This window comes from Rattus norvegicus, chromosome 5, assembly GCF_036323735.1.
Source record: "Rattus norvegicus strain BN/NHsdMcwi chromosome 5, GRCr8, whole genome shotgun sequence".
Taxonomy (NCBI): domain Eukaryota; kingdom Metazoa; phylum Chordata; class Mammalia; order Rodentia; family Muridae; genus Rattus; species Rattus norvegicus.
The window spans coordinates 134286739-134299757 of NC_086023.1; the positions used below are offsets into that span (position 1 = coordinate 134286739).

General features: G+C 41.8%; 1 pseudogene; it reads left to right on the forward strand.

Moving 5' to 3' along the window:
• The first annotated feature begins 3922 nt into the window (after positions 1-3922).
• Cyp4a2-ps2 (cytochrome P450, family 4, subfamily a, polypeptide 2, pseudogene 2) lies at positions 3923-12275 on the forward strand (annotated as a pseudogene).
• Positions 12276-13019: the final 744 nt, after the last annotated feature.

Below are 13019 nucleotides of genomic sequence, written 5' to 3' on the forward strand. Positions count from 1 at the left end.
AACTTCATCATAAAAGTGTGGATATGAACAGTGGATATGCAAGAACTTATGCTCCACTGGATGTAGGCATCAGAAAATGAGAATTAAAAGTGCAGTAGATAACCCTTTGAGTGATGTCATAATGTATTTAGGGGAAATAAAAAATGTTAGACAAAATGTTGTTACGTTGGAGCTCTTTTGTGTTACAGGTAAGGCTAAATTGATATGCTACTTGGAATCCAAGACAGCAGTTCCTCTGAAATCTATAGAACATTGGGAGGTAAGTTGACTCCCATGTAATTGCCCAAAGGAACTAAAAGCTGGTGCTAAAGTGAAGACTTGAGAATTAATATTTGTTGCAGTTTTACTTGCAAAGGACGTAAGATAGAATTTAAAGGAAAGTATCTATCAACATGAAAAATGATGCCCGTAATATATATAAAATATATATACACATAGTAGAGTAATATATACCAATTACATATTACATATGCCTATGTATGCCGACTATATATGATGGTGATGCCTAAAGAGATATTAGAGAGAATGAGCCTCTTTACTTACATAAATTTTAGAACTTTGTAAGAAGTCACTTCAACCTAAGTAGTCTGTCACCTTTCTGTTCTTACATGAAAGTTGTTACTAAGGACTGCTGTCTGCTGTACCAGAAAACACCAAGAGCTGTGTTCAGATCCCCATGAAGAACAGGCTATGTAAACCTATAAGGAAATGTGCTTTCCCTGTGTTTAGCTTCTGTTTTAAGGAAGCAGGGATTGGAACTATTGATCCGGGACTCATAGAATTTATGTAAATTTTAAATTTTCTAAAAATATTATTAATAATGCGTAAAGCTCTGATGGGGGTAACTTTAGTCAACAAAAGACTGGGTCCAGGCTCTCTGGTTGGGAAAAGGGTAAAGCATGAGAGGAGAGAAGTAAAAAGGATGATTAAAGAGGAGAAGGCAAAAGAAGTATGAGGAAGAAAGAAGGAAGGATAACAAGGAAGAATGATGAGAACCTTCAGGGAACAGAGAGAGTACCTGAACTGACAGTTTGCATTGACTATTGACTCCGAGTCATTATTGAATCAGCGCCATTCCCACTCCAGCTTTTCTCAGGGCCCTCCTGAAGCTGATCCTGACCTGGCCACTTGTTCATTCTCCCTCATCCCTGTCATCCTCCTACCCTTCCCTCACTCTCATTCTCCCACACCTCCTACCTCTTCTGCCTGCTTAAGCCTTACAACCCACAGTATTCTCCCTGGTTACTTTTATTTTACCTCTGTTTGGTTATCCCTACTTCCTGAATGAGTCCCCCAACTCTCCCTTCCTACTTTCCTGACTTCCAAAAAATACTCTTCATTGAGCAAGTGAGATCTAAAGAGGGGCTGCTACGGGACTGGAGAGATGGCTCGCAGTTAAGAGCACCGACTGCTCTTCCAGAGGTCCTGAGTTCAATTCCCAGCAACCACATGGTGGCTCACAACCATCTGTAAAGAGATCCGATGCCCTCTTCTGGTGTGTCTGAAGACAGCTACAGTGTACTTATATATAATAAATGAATAAATCTTTTAAAAAAAGAGGTGCTGCTACAATCTACATATAATAGTCCAATGACATTTGTTCTTCTAGGCCTTGTTCACTCCTCAGGACATCTATTTTTAAGTTCTACACATTTCTCTGCACATTTCATTTTTCTTCACAATTGGATAAGATTTCATTATGTGTGTACCATGCCTGATTACTCATTCATCAGTAGGAAACAGCCACAGAGCAATGGGAGAGGTTAGCGGCAGAGAAGAGATAGCTGCATGTCCCTTCTGTTCTTGATTTTGCCAGAACTCAGGACTCAGAGAAGAAAGAAAATGGGGGCTCTATGATGATTAACATTATCACAGCTGCCGTAGACAGTGAAGAAGAAGAATGTTGGAGGTAACACTGAGATGGCAGGAGGCTCAGGTTAAGAGTGAAGGAAGAGCTGCCTTCTGGAGAATTCTCTCTCAAATGTCTTTTATGTCTTCCTGTCTGAAGTCTGAAAGTTGGAAATTCTCTGGAGTAAAACAATCTCTCTTCTTTTAAAGTGAAGGTAAGGACTCCAGGGACAAAACTATTGCCACCTCTTCTCTTCTTAGATATCATCTTCATAAACTGTTGGGAGCCATCTTGAGCACTGGCTGGTAGGAGAACCAGTAGCCTTTGAAACCTTGTTTATTCTGTTTTTGCCTACTCATCCTGCCTGGACAGTTCATTCTTCCCGGATGGCCCTAACATGCATCTTTCTCAGAATTTACCAACTTTGAACTCAGGAAATAATTCTGGAATTAATTAGTGACTAAGTTCATGATGGATTTTTTAAAAATGTACAATTAAGTATCTCACCCAGTTAAAAAGTCACTGAGGCAAGGAGAGGGTAAATTGCTAACTCCTTTTATAGTGAGGCTGATCTGGACCTTGAGCCTTCTGAGTGGACTAACTCCTTCTCCAGAAGCCATGGATCATGACAGAAAGTGGTTGACACCAGTGCCAGGGAAAATGTTACATACATTACACACACACACACACACACACACACACACACACACACACAGGCACACGCACATGCACACACACACACATGCACACACGTTACACACGCACACACACACACACACACACACACGTGTGCGTGTCCAATGAAAACTCAGTCTCTCAATGATTAAATTCAGCTGGACACACCAACTTAGTCATTTTCACCCCTGAAGTCATGGCAACAAACAAACAACTACAGCTATTAGGCATTAGTAAAATTAGAATATGAATCCCTTGCTAGAGTCTAGGATTGTCAGAGAGCTTTGGCTCTTTTTTTTTTAAAGATTTATTCATTTATTTTATGTATAATAGTACACTGTAGCTATCTTCAGACACACTAGAAGTGAGCATCAGGTCCCATTACAGATGGTTATGAGCCACAATGTGTTGCTGGGAATTGAACTCAGGACCTCCGTAAGAGCCGTCAGTGGTCTCAACCACTGAGCCATCTCTCCAGCTTTGGCTCTTTTTCCTTTATCATCTCCTTTTATTATCTGCCTGAGCCTGTTTGTGATTGTGAAACAGGGACTGACACTTGGTTGGCCTCAGTCTCCTCCTCACCTTATTGGTATTTTCCATAAATTCTTTTTAAAAAATTCCTGAGATTACATCTTGATGATAACCCTCCTTCTTCTATATGGAAACTATTATTTCTCTCTTTGTCTCTGTGCCTGTCTCTCCTCTCTCTGTGTCTTTGTGTCTCCGTCTCTGTGTCTGTGTCTGTGTCTGTGTCTCTCTGTCTCTCTGTCCTCTGTGTGTGTGTTGTGTGTGTGTATGTGTGTGTGTGTCCCTCTCTCCCCCTTTCTCTCCTTTAAATTCATTAGAAAAATTAAAAAATAATAAAAATATTTTCAAAAGCTCTAAAGTTCATCCTCTGTGGCTTATAAATTTTATTCCTCAAATTTGAGAGACAAGAATGCAAACAGCACTGGCTTGAGTTGGTTTGGTGACCTTCATGTTTCTGGAACCATATCTCCTAAGGAAGGTCCCATCATCTGCAGAGACACCCTAGTAACCCAAGCTAACATGGATGAAGAGAGATGTCTCATCACTAGAAGTTGAGCATTTCTTTTCTGAAGTCCAGAAACCCACAGAGAGAGCTCACAGATGCACAGACATGTGCTGCAAGGTACCTTCTCATAACCATGACAGTGTAGGAAAATGTGGTCTGGCAAGCCCAGAGATCAAACCTAATAACTTTGAATTCAGTATCTGACGAAGTAGATCTTTCTGGTTAATCAATCACTACTGAACCCTGGGACCAATGTTTGGCCTCTTCTTTTCCCTTCTCACAGCAGGTAGGACAGACTATGTCATGCTTAAATGTGGGTGTTCAAGGAAATCAGCAACAGTCAGTGATCTACAGGCCATTTTATTATGGGTATCTTTGAGCTCAGTCATATCACAACTGTGTTTGGCATCTCCAGACTCCTCCAAATGGTGTTTTGGCTTGGCCTACTGCTGCTGCTGTTCAAAGCAGCCCAATACTACCTGCGCAGACAATGGATCATCAAGTCTTTTCAGCAGTTCCCATTCCCACCTTCCCACTGGCTTTTTGGGAATTTCCTAAAGTAAGAAGACACAAGCTGTTATATGATAACCATGTGATCTGAGAACTACTCAGTTTACCTCCTCAGAGATAAGTGCACAATTTCTTGCTGGGGGAGTTATCATTTGTCAATCCACAGATCTTGAATAAGCCAAGGGATAAAAATATAGGGCCTGTCTTTCTTGTGGAGGGATGATGTCAGGTATAGGACACAAGTAGATCTATTTTCTGGAGTCTAAGGTAATTTCTAGAAGTGATGACTTGGAGGAACAATCCTACATACAAGTGAGAGGAAGTGGGAGGACTAATGTGAGCACTACCCTATTAACCAGGATCGATTTAACTCTGTTCTTTACTGTGTACACCCAGTACCAGGAGCTCCTAGCAACCAAGAACAGTATTCCCTTTACAACAGGGCCTAGCATAAAACCTGGCATCAACATACAGAATCGTGAACAGTGATCACAAGGAGCTTCCTGAAGGAAAGGGGTGGGCATCACCATCATCCATCCATCCCCTTGCATCCCTAGCTCTGAAGTACAATGCTGTTGACTAAGTGTCTGGATAGAGAGGCACTCAGCAAGACCTGTGCACTGACCAGACTTAAGAATAGAAAGAATATGCAGAGTTCTTACCAAGGGTGAAGCTCTTACTCTAATTACCTCCTCTGAGGAGAAGAGTTCTGCCCAAGGCTACAACATCAAATGAAGACAATCCCCAGACACAGCGAGGGTCTGGGTGATAAGGCAATTGGGTCATCAAGCTGGCCTGAAACCTGTCTTCTGCTGAAAAGTTCAAAGTTGTCCCTGTGGAGTTCTACTTCCATACAAACTAATCGCTACATGGTTGTCTTAAATAGTACTTCTCTTTTTGTGTCTGTTCCCAAAGGACCAGGATCTCCAGCAGATACGTTTATGGGTAGAGAAATTCCCAACCGCATGTGTAAGGTGGTTCTGGGGGAACCATGCATGTGTCTTAATCTATGATCCTGACTAAATGAAGGTGATACTGGGGTGATCAGGTGAGAGCATGGCAGCATTAGCTACAGTAGAGAGGCTTCACAACCAGGGTTCACAATCAGGGTTCACAACCTGAGTCTGTGACATTCTAGAAAGCAATGTCACTTCACCCATCCATCTTAAATACTACTACTCATTCTCTTTGGTATGACCCACATATGCATAAAGACTTGGCCTTTAAAGCCTAGTTGTTGATTTTCTGGGATCCTAGAATTATGAAGCCACAACGAACTACAGAAAAACCGTAAAGGTGTTCCCACTCTTTGGCTTTGAAGACATGACTTGTGTTTCTTAATGAACACCACAGTGAGTGAAACACTCAGCTGCTGGCACAATGGAGCCTGTCTTTTTGAGCCCAGCTGCGAGTACTGTAATAGAAAAGGGAGAGAAGCAAGGGTGTAAAATGGTCACTGAAAGTAATCAAGCCATATTTAAGACAGGCCACAGTCTGAAAAACAGCTGTCTTGGGCTTTTTTTTCTTGATGTCCAGGAAGCTCTTCATACCTTTCCTCTTTTGCACACACCCCTAAAATGACACACCCCTACAGTTTCTTTGCTCCCTAGATTGGTATGTATGCTTAGACTGGGACTGAGAACACTACATATTTAGCTGTCCCAACTGTTGCCTCTGGATCATAAGGTAACAGGTACTTGTAGCCTATGCTATGATCTCTCCTTAAATCAAGTTTTATTTCTCTTCTTCTAGCCAGACTATCACTCCTACCTAACACTGAGCCTGCCTAAACTCCAGATTTTAGCATGTCATTCCTCTGGACTTCCAACTGCTACTTCTGCTCTTCATGGCTCTTTTTTTTTCAACCCTCATCTCACAGCTGTCATAACCACAGCAATCATACCAGCCTAGCTGTGAGATTTCCATTTCTGAAATGCACTGTTGTTTATGCCATTGTCTAAGAAATTCTACCTTCCTCAGAGCTGTTTTGCATATTCAAACCATAGTTCCCTCCAAATTGTCCAAAGGGTCTCAGAGCCTCTCTTTCTTCAATAAATACATATTCATATATCTGGCCCAGGCTATAGTTTGCTCCTGTTGAATGGGAAGAAATGGTTCCAGCATCGGCAAATGTTAACTCCAGCCTTCCACTCTGACATCCTTAAGCCTTATGTGGGAATCATGGCCATAGCATGGACATAGCATGTCCATGAGATGCTAGTGAGTATACATCTATCTGTCTGTCGATCCATTTATCATCTATCTGTCTCTCTGTCTATCTATGAATCTATGTATCTATGTACCTATCATCTAGCTAGCTATCACCTCCTATCTTCCATACCATTTCATCTTCTATCCTTCCTTCTCAAGGTGCATATGACTTAACACTCTAACATTGTCCCAACCATACCTACTATGTACAGTCACATGTAATAGCACCCATGCCATTACTGCACTAACCCAAGGTGGATAAACAGAGACACCACCATAAGCAGGATAAAGCCATACTGGAATCATTTTCCAAGGCAGAGAGCACCATAGTGATTATAAGCAAAAGTCTTCATCACAGTGGAATCCAGCAGACAGCATGACTATAAGTTCCATGGTGACCTGAGCGATGTAAGCTTCATTGTAAGAAGGGATGTCTAAGGATGCCACAAAGTCAAACTTTGTACTGGACATTGTGAGTGACTCAAGATCAGCATCTTCAAACCTTTAGCATGCTGCATCATCACCATACACTGGACTCTGATTTTTGACTTCACAGTGCTCAGTAAAGTCTGTGATAGTCATGATGACGCATATTCATGGAGGCCCAGCAGGCTTTCTTCTATTCTCACATTTTATTTCAAATATGTGTTTCTTCTGAATCTATTAGTCTAGTATATCCATCAGAAAACTAAAGGGTAACATAGGTCATTTTCATCAACTGAAAAGTCGTAATTATTTCCAAAAAAAAAGTAGTGAAAAATGATCTGATATCATGAAAAGATACATTCAATTTTGTTAAATTCTTGTGATAAACAGATATTAGATTATAAAACTTTGCTTCATGCTCTTTTTTCCTGATCTCCAAAGTGAGAGACTGTGACCACATGATCTGTAGATTCAGAGAAAGGTCACAGTGTCTTTACTACAGGTATTCAAGAGAAAATCCAGTAATTCTCCATTTTTTTACTACAGGACAAATGGGAAGAGCTTGTGGGCCAGGACTGCCCTCTAGAGATCTATCAAGACATCTCCTTGATGACCATGGAGACACTCATTAATTGTGCCTTCAGTTACCAGGGTAGTGTCCAGTTGGAGGAGTTGAGCTACAGGATTCTTGATGTGACCAATCATTGCGAACTTATTGAAGGCAGGATATGGGGGCAGGTCAGATGCTTCTAGCCACCAAAACCCAAAGTTCTGACCCAGCTCTGGCCTTATTAAACTCCAAACCAGATGCAATCCAGACTAAGAACCCATGAGAACCATAGCAAGTGCAGAGCCTGGGTAGTCACCCATCTTCAAAAGCTTAAGATTACGATTGCTCTAAGACAGAATTGTGGTGTACCTCAATTGGAAAATGAGGGAATATCTACAGATAATTTACTATGTCTATGAATCAGACATCATTGTCACCAATATTTAGTGTCGTTTAGCTGCGGAAATTCCAGATCCTAGATTAAGGCTGTTGAAGATCTGACACACCTGATTCACTTCAGAGTGAGGAATGGCTTTCACTAGAGTAATATCATCTACAATCTGTCCTCCAATGGCGGCTCATTCCACTGTGCCTGTCAGATTGCTCATAAACACAAAGGTTCTGTCTCCCCACACCTCTAGTCTCTCTTTCTTTATCAGGCTCATCCCAAATATATGATCATGTCTCTTAGGCTCAGTCAATCAGGCCCCTCTGTAGGACCTGCTACTTTAGTAAAATTTGGGGAGCTATTGGATTAGCTCAAAGTTCTTTCCAGAGATTACCCATGTCATTACATTGGTAATGCTGTGTGAGACCCATGAGACCATGTTAACCACGGTTTCTGTGGGCTATGGACCTGAATAGAGACATGGCCTACATAATATGGCACGAGGCTTTTAATCCTGGTCCCAATACTTATGCTTACACGTATTCTGAACTCTGGTAGACACAAAGATTATAGAGTCAAGAATACTTGCATGACACTAACATTTACCTTACCTTTGTCTGGTAACTGTTGTCCTTAGATAGAGTGATCCGTAGGAGGAAGGTTCAGCTGCAGAGTGGGGTAGAGCTAGAGAAGATATGGAAGAAATGGCACTTGGATTTATTAGACATCCTGTTGTTTGCCCAAGAAAGTAGAAATATAGGGCTGAGGGTTGGTTCAGAGGCACAAGAGAAGGGGGAAACTCTGCTCTCTCAGGTGTGCCTTCATCTAGACAGAGGATGGAAAGAGCTTGTCTGATGAGGACCTGCATGCAGAGGTGGACACATTCATGTTTGAGGGTCAGGACACCGCAGCCAGAGGAATCTCCTGGATTTTCTATGCTCTGCCCACCCACCCTGAGCACCAAGAGAGATGCAAAGAGGAGGTGCAGAGCATTCTGGGTGATGGAACCTCTGTCACCTGGTAAGAACAACCCAGAATGAAAGAGACCCTTGTCTTCTTTTAGGAGAGGCCTTCTGGTCTTCTTAGCTCTGTGTGACTCTTCCACATGAGCTTCATTTCAGGGACCACCTGGACCAGATGCCCTACACCACCATGTGCATCAAGAAGGCCCTGAGGCTCTACCCACCTGGACCAGCTGTGAGCAGAGAGCTCAGCACACCTGTCACCTTCCCAGATGGGTGCTCCTCACCCAAGAACTCACGTATTTCTGTTGTTCTCAACCTTACTAGATCTCTCTTATTTCTTGATATGTTGGATCTTTCCTTTAAAGTTGGAATGATGCTATAAAATCCCTGATAATAATAATACTTTCTTCAGCAATGTTTTGAGAAATAAATGTTACCTTCTAGTTAAATGTCATTCTCAGTCCTAAAATTTAACTTGGAAGAAGAAGGAGGAAGAGGAAGAGGAGGAGAAGATGAGGAGGAAGAGGAAGAGAAGGAGGAAGAAGAGGAGGAGGAAGAGGAAGAGGAGGAGGAGGAAGAGGAGGAGGAGGAAGAGGAGGAGGAGGAAGAGGAGGAGGAGGAAGAGGAGGAGGAAGAGGAAGAGGAGGAGGAAGAGGAGGAAGATGAGGAGGAGGAGGAGGAAGAGGAAGCGGATGAGGAGGAAGAGGAAAAGAAGGAGGAGGAAGAGGAGGAGGATGAGGAGGAAGAGGAGGAGGATGAGGAGGAAGAGGAGGAAGAGGAGGAGGAGGACGAAAAAGAGGAGGAGGAGGAGGAGGGATGAAAAGGGTTGAGACAAGCCCTTGTGGAGAAGTTTTGTCCTTGAGTGAATGTAAATGAGAGAGATAAGAGAACTCCATGCTGTATGTGAAGTACATCCCAGTCCCCCTGGAACCTCTAATTTGAGGGAAGAAAAGAGCTAGGAATGATAAGATCTAAGTTTTCTGTTCTTGGAGTGAAACACCAACTAAGTAACTCACAGCTAGGTATGACCTCACCTCTGACACATCCAAGCTGTGTGAACATAAGAAAGATAACTAGCTTCATTGAGACTCTGAAAATGGATAGAAAATAATGTCTTCCTTGGCTGTGCAGGGGTTCTTATGGTGTTCTGTGAGCTAGTCACAGAGACTGATGGAAGACTGAAGATGTTTTTTCATTTATAAGTTTATCATAAGCAAGATACTCTTGGTTCATAATGGATGCGTCACTGCCATTTTCTAATGGATTCTTTACTCAACTCACAATCCTCAATACGATCATTTTGCTCAGTGATAACTCAAATATGCAAACCATCTGTGTATGAGTGTCCCTCACTGCCCCTACATCTTTGACATAATTATCCTCCCATTTATGTCCTTTCTGCCCTAACAGATTTCTGCCCTCTTGATTTCTCTCTCCATTTTTGGCCTTCATCACAACCCAAGGTTATGACCAAACCCAGAGGTATGAAACCCTTGGGAAGAGAAGAAGTCTCCTGTTTTTTGTTTGTTTGTTTGTTTGTTTTCTTTTTTTTCAGAGCTGGGGACCGAACCCAGGGCCTTGCACTTGATAGGCAAGCGCTCTACCACTGAGCTAAATCCCCAACCCCTAGTTTCCTACTTTCTAATCTAGGAATTCTGCTCCTTATGTATTGGGAAGGGGCTCTACTCTCATCCATTCTGGTCTGCATGCTCTCTGTGCAGGTGCTTGACCCTTTTAGATTTGCACCAGATGTCCCCCAGCACACCCATGCCTTCCTACCCTTCTCAGCAGGAGCAAGGTAAAGAGAATGGGTTAGGGGACATGACTGGCATATGTCAGTATTTGATATTTCCAATCACTTTGGGCTTTCTGGTGCCCATTTACATGACTGTTGGCTTCTGTGTTTAGATGTGGGTATGCCTGCCTGTTCCAAAAAGAAAGAAGGTATTTTAGTACACAGCTCAGAGATTTTAACCCACTTCTCAGTGGCCACTGAAAACTCTGTGTTGAAATTAGTATATTTTCTTATTTCCCCAATTTTTGAATGTCACTGCACACTACAATGAATGAGTGCTTTTATACATATATTTATAAAACACATATAAAATATATGTATTTAATATTGCAATCTGATATGCTAAGTAAAATGCTATATTTCAATATATTCCAGATACTTTGCTGATCCTTCTGTTAATGTCGTATCTGTGAAAATTCACAGATCATTGTAGGTTGGACACCAGGGACAATCATCTCACATATTTGTGGCTTTTAGCTTCACCAAAATTGAATTGGGTATAAAAATTTTGGCAATTTGTATAACAATTTTCCTGTTTGAAAAATTATTCATGAGGGAAGGGACTTAGCAAGCAGGTTTGCTCGGTCTCCCTGGGAATGTGGTAGCACACAGGAATGAAGACATTAAACTGCTCCTGAGGAAATCCTCTACATAGTGCTGACATGAACTGCTGAGCGAGCAAAGGGCTGCTGTGAAAATCCACAGTCTACAGGACTCACCCTGGCCAAAACCCTGTCATTAATGGGTACAAAGTATGTTCTTCTGACACAATAATTCTGAAGCAAAATGAGCTTCCATAGAGTAGATTAGATACATGCTATTTCACTGGAAGGAATATTTTTAGGATAAAGTTTATCCAGGGCTAAGAATTTCATCTTAACCAGCTTTAAAAAAAATTATATTATTAATTTAACAAGACCACGAGGCAGCCACTAGATGGCAGGAGGCTACCTTTCTGGAGTGAGGCTAGGCAGCTATGAATGCTGGTAGTTTGAAGGAAAGTCCCTCTCATTCTCTGAATGAAGAACACCAAGATGATGTTTGTCTTCTTCACTAGTATTTAAATTTCACCTGGAATCATTTGTATTTAATAATTCCCAGGAACATGATCCATCCCTTCTTATATTGTCGGGAATGGGGAGATCCAGACTGGAGATCCAGAAATGATTAGTGGAAGGAATTGGCTAACCATTAAGTCATTAAAAGACTCATGTGCTAGGACTCTATGCCCTGCAGTGCTGACACTATTCCAATGACATCCCACGTGTCTGAGAGCAGAACTAGGGTCAGAGCTAGTCCCAGAAGAGTGAAAGGCTTTGTCAAAAATCAGGAGTCCATGAACCAAGACAAGGGATGAGTGTGAGGTGAGACCTATTAGGAAAATTATTAGGCTGGGACCATGAAGCAAGATCCTATGACCCACTCTGGATGGGGTTTATTGGCCAATGCTTGACGAACTAAGAACAGGTCTGAGGCCAAATCTCACTTTCCTGTGTCTGTCTGTCCCAGAAACTGTATCAGGAAACTGTTTGCCATGAATGAGCTGAAGGTGGCCGTGACCCTGACCCTGCTCTGATTAGAGCTGCTCCCAGATCCCACCAGAGTCCCATTCCTCGTGGCAAGAACTGTGCTAAAGTCCAAGATCAGGATCTATCTGCATCTCAAGAAGCTAAAATAACACTGGCAGAGAAAAGGACAGCTCCAGAAACCTCCTGCCTGAAGTACTTTCTCCTTGTCACCAGTTTTTGTTCCTGACTTGTCTATATTTATTTTGCTTTCTCTCGGACCCTGGTCCCTTTTGCCTTTGCTGCCTGTACTGTCTCCCACCCATTCTCTTTCTGTCCTTCTTTCTCCAACTCTCCTCCAGATTCCTTCCCAGCTTTTGTGTGTGTGCCTGTCTTCCATTGAGCTGTTTCTCTGACTGGCCACACAATTCCTGAACATGCCTGTCCTCCAGGATGTTTGCCCTTTATAACCATCGCCCCCGTGGATGCATAGATACCAAAGGGAGACACCTGGATCCCTCCTTGTGATTTTCAGACTATTGAATCAATGGACCCAAGGAGATAAAAAGTTCCTAGAAATTCTACACTGGTAGAAAAATAAGGCTAATACTCTTTGTGCCAGCCAGAAGAAGAACGTGACTCACAAGAGGTAATTTCAAACAGTTCTGTTAGCTTACTTTGTGATTGAATTAACATATGTGGACTTCCTGGGTTTTACTTCATTTATTTTCTATGAAAACAAAAAGATGGTAGAAAACTAGTAGCATTTATCTTGTTTCGACCTAACTATAAATAAATTCATTTTCCATTACTACTTTTCTTTCTTTTTTTAAACAGAAATATTTTAGGGTTTTATTGTATTTTCTAGTTGATACTAGCTGATATTAGAAAATACAATTGATCTTATAAGGTACTATTACATCTAAAACTTTTAATTAAAGTTTCTTATGAGTTCCAGTAGCTTTCTCTGAATTCTGCTGCAATTTCTTTGCTTGTGATCGTTTCATCTCCAAATCACAACTGAGGGACACTAACATTACCCTGCAGTAAGTGACTTTTTAGCAGATGTGCAGGAAGACGGTAATCTACCCTTTCTCCCCATTCACAAACCT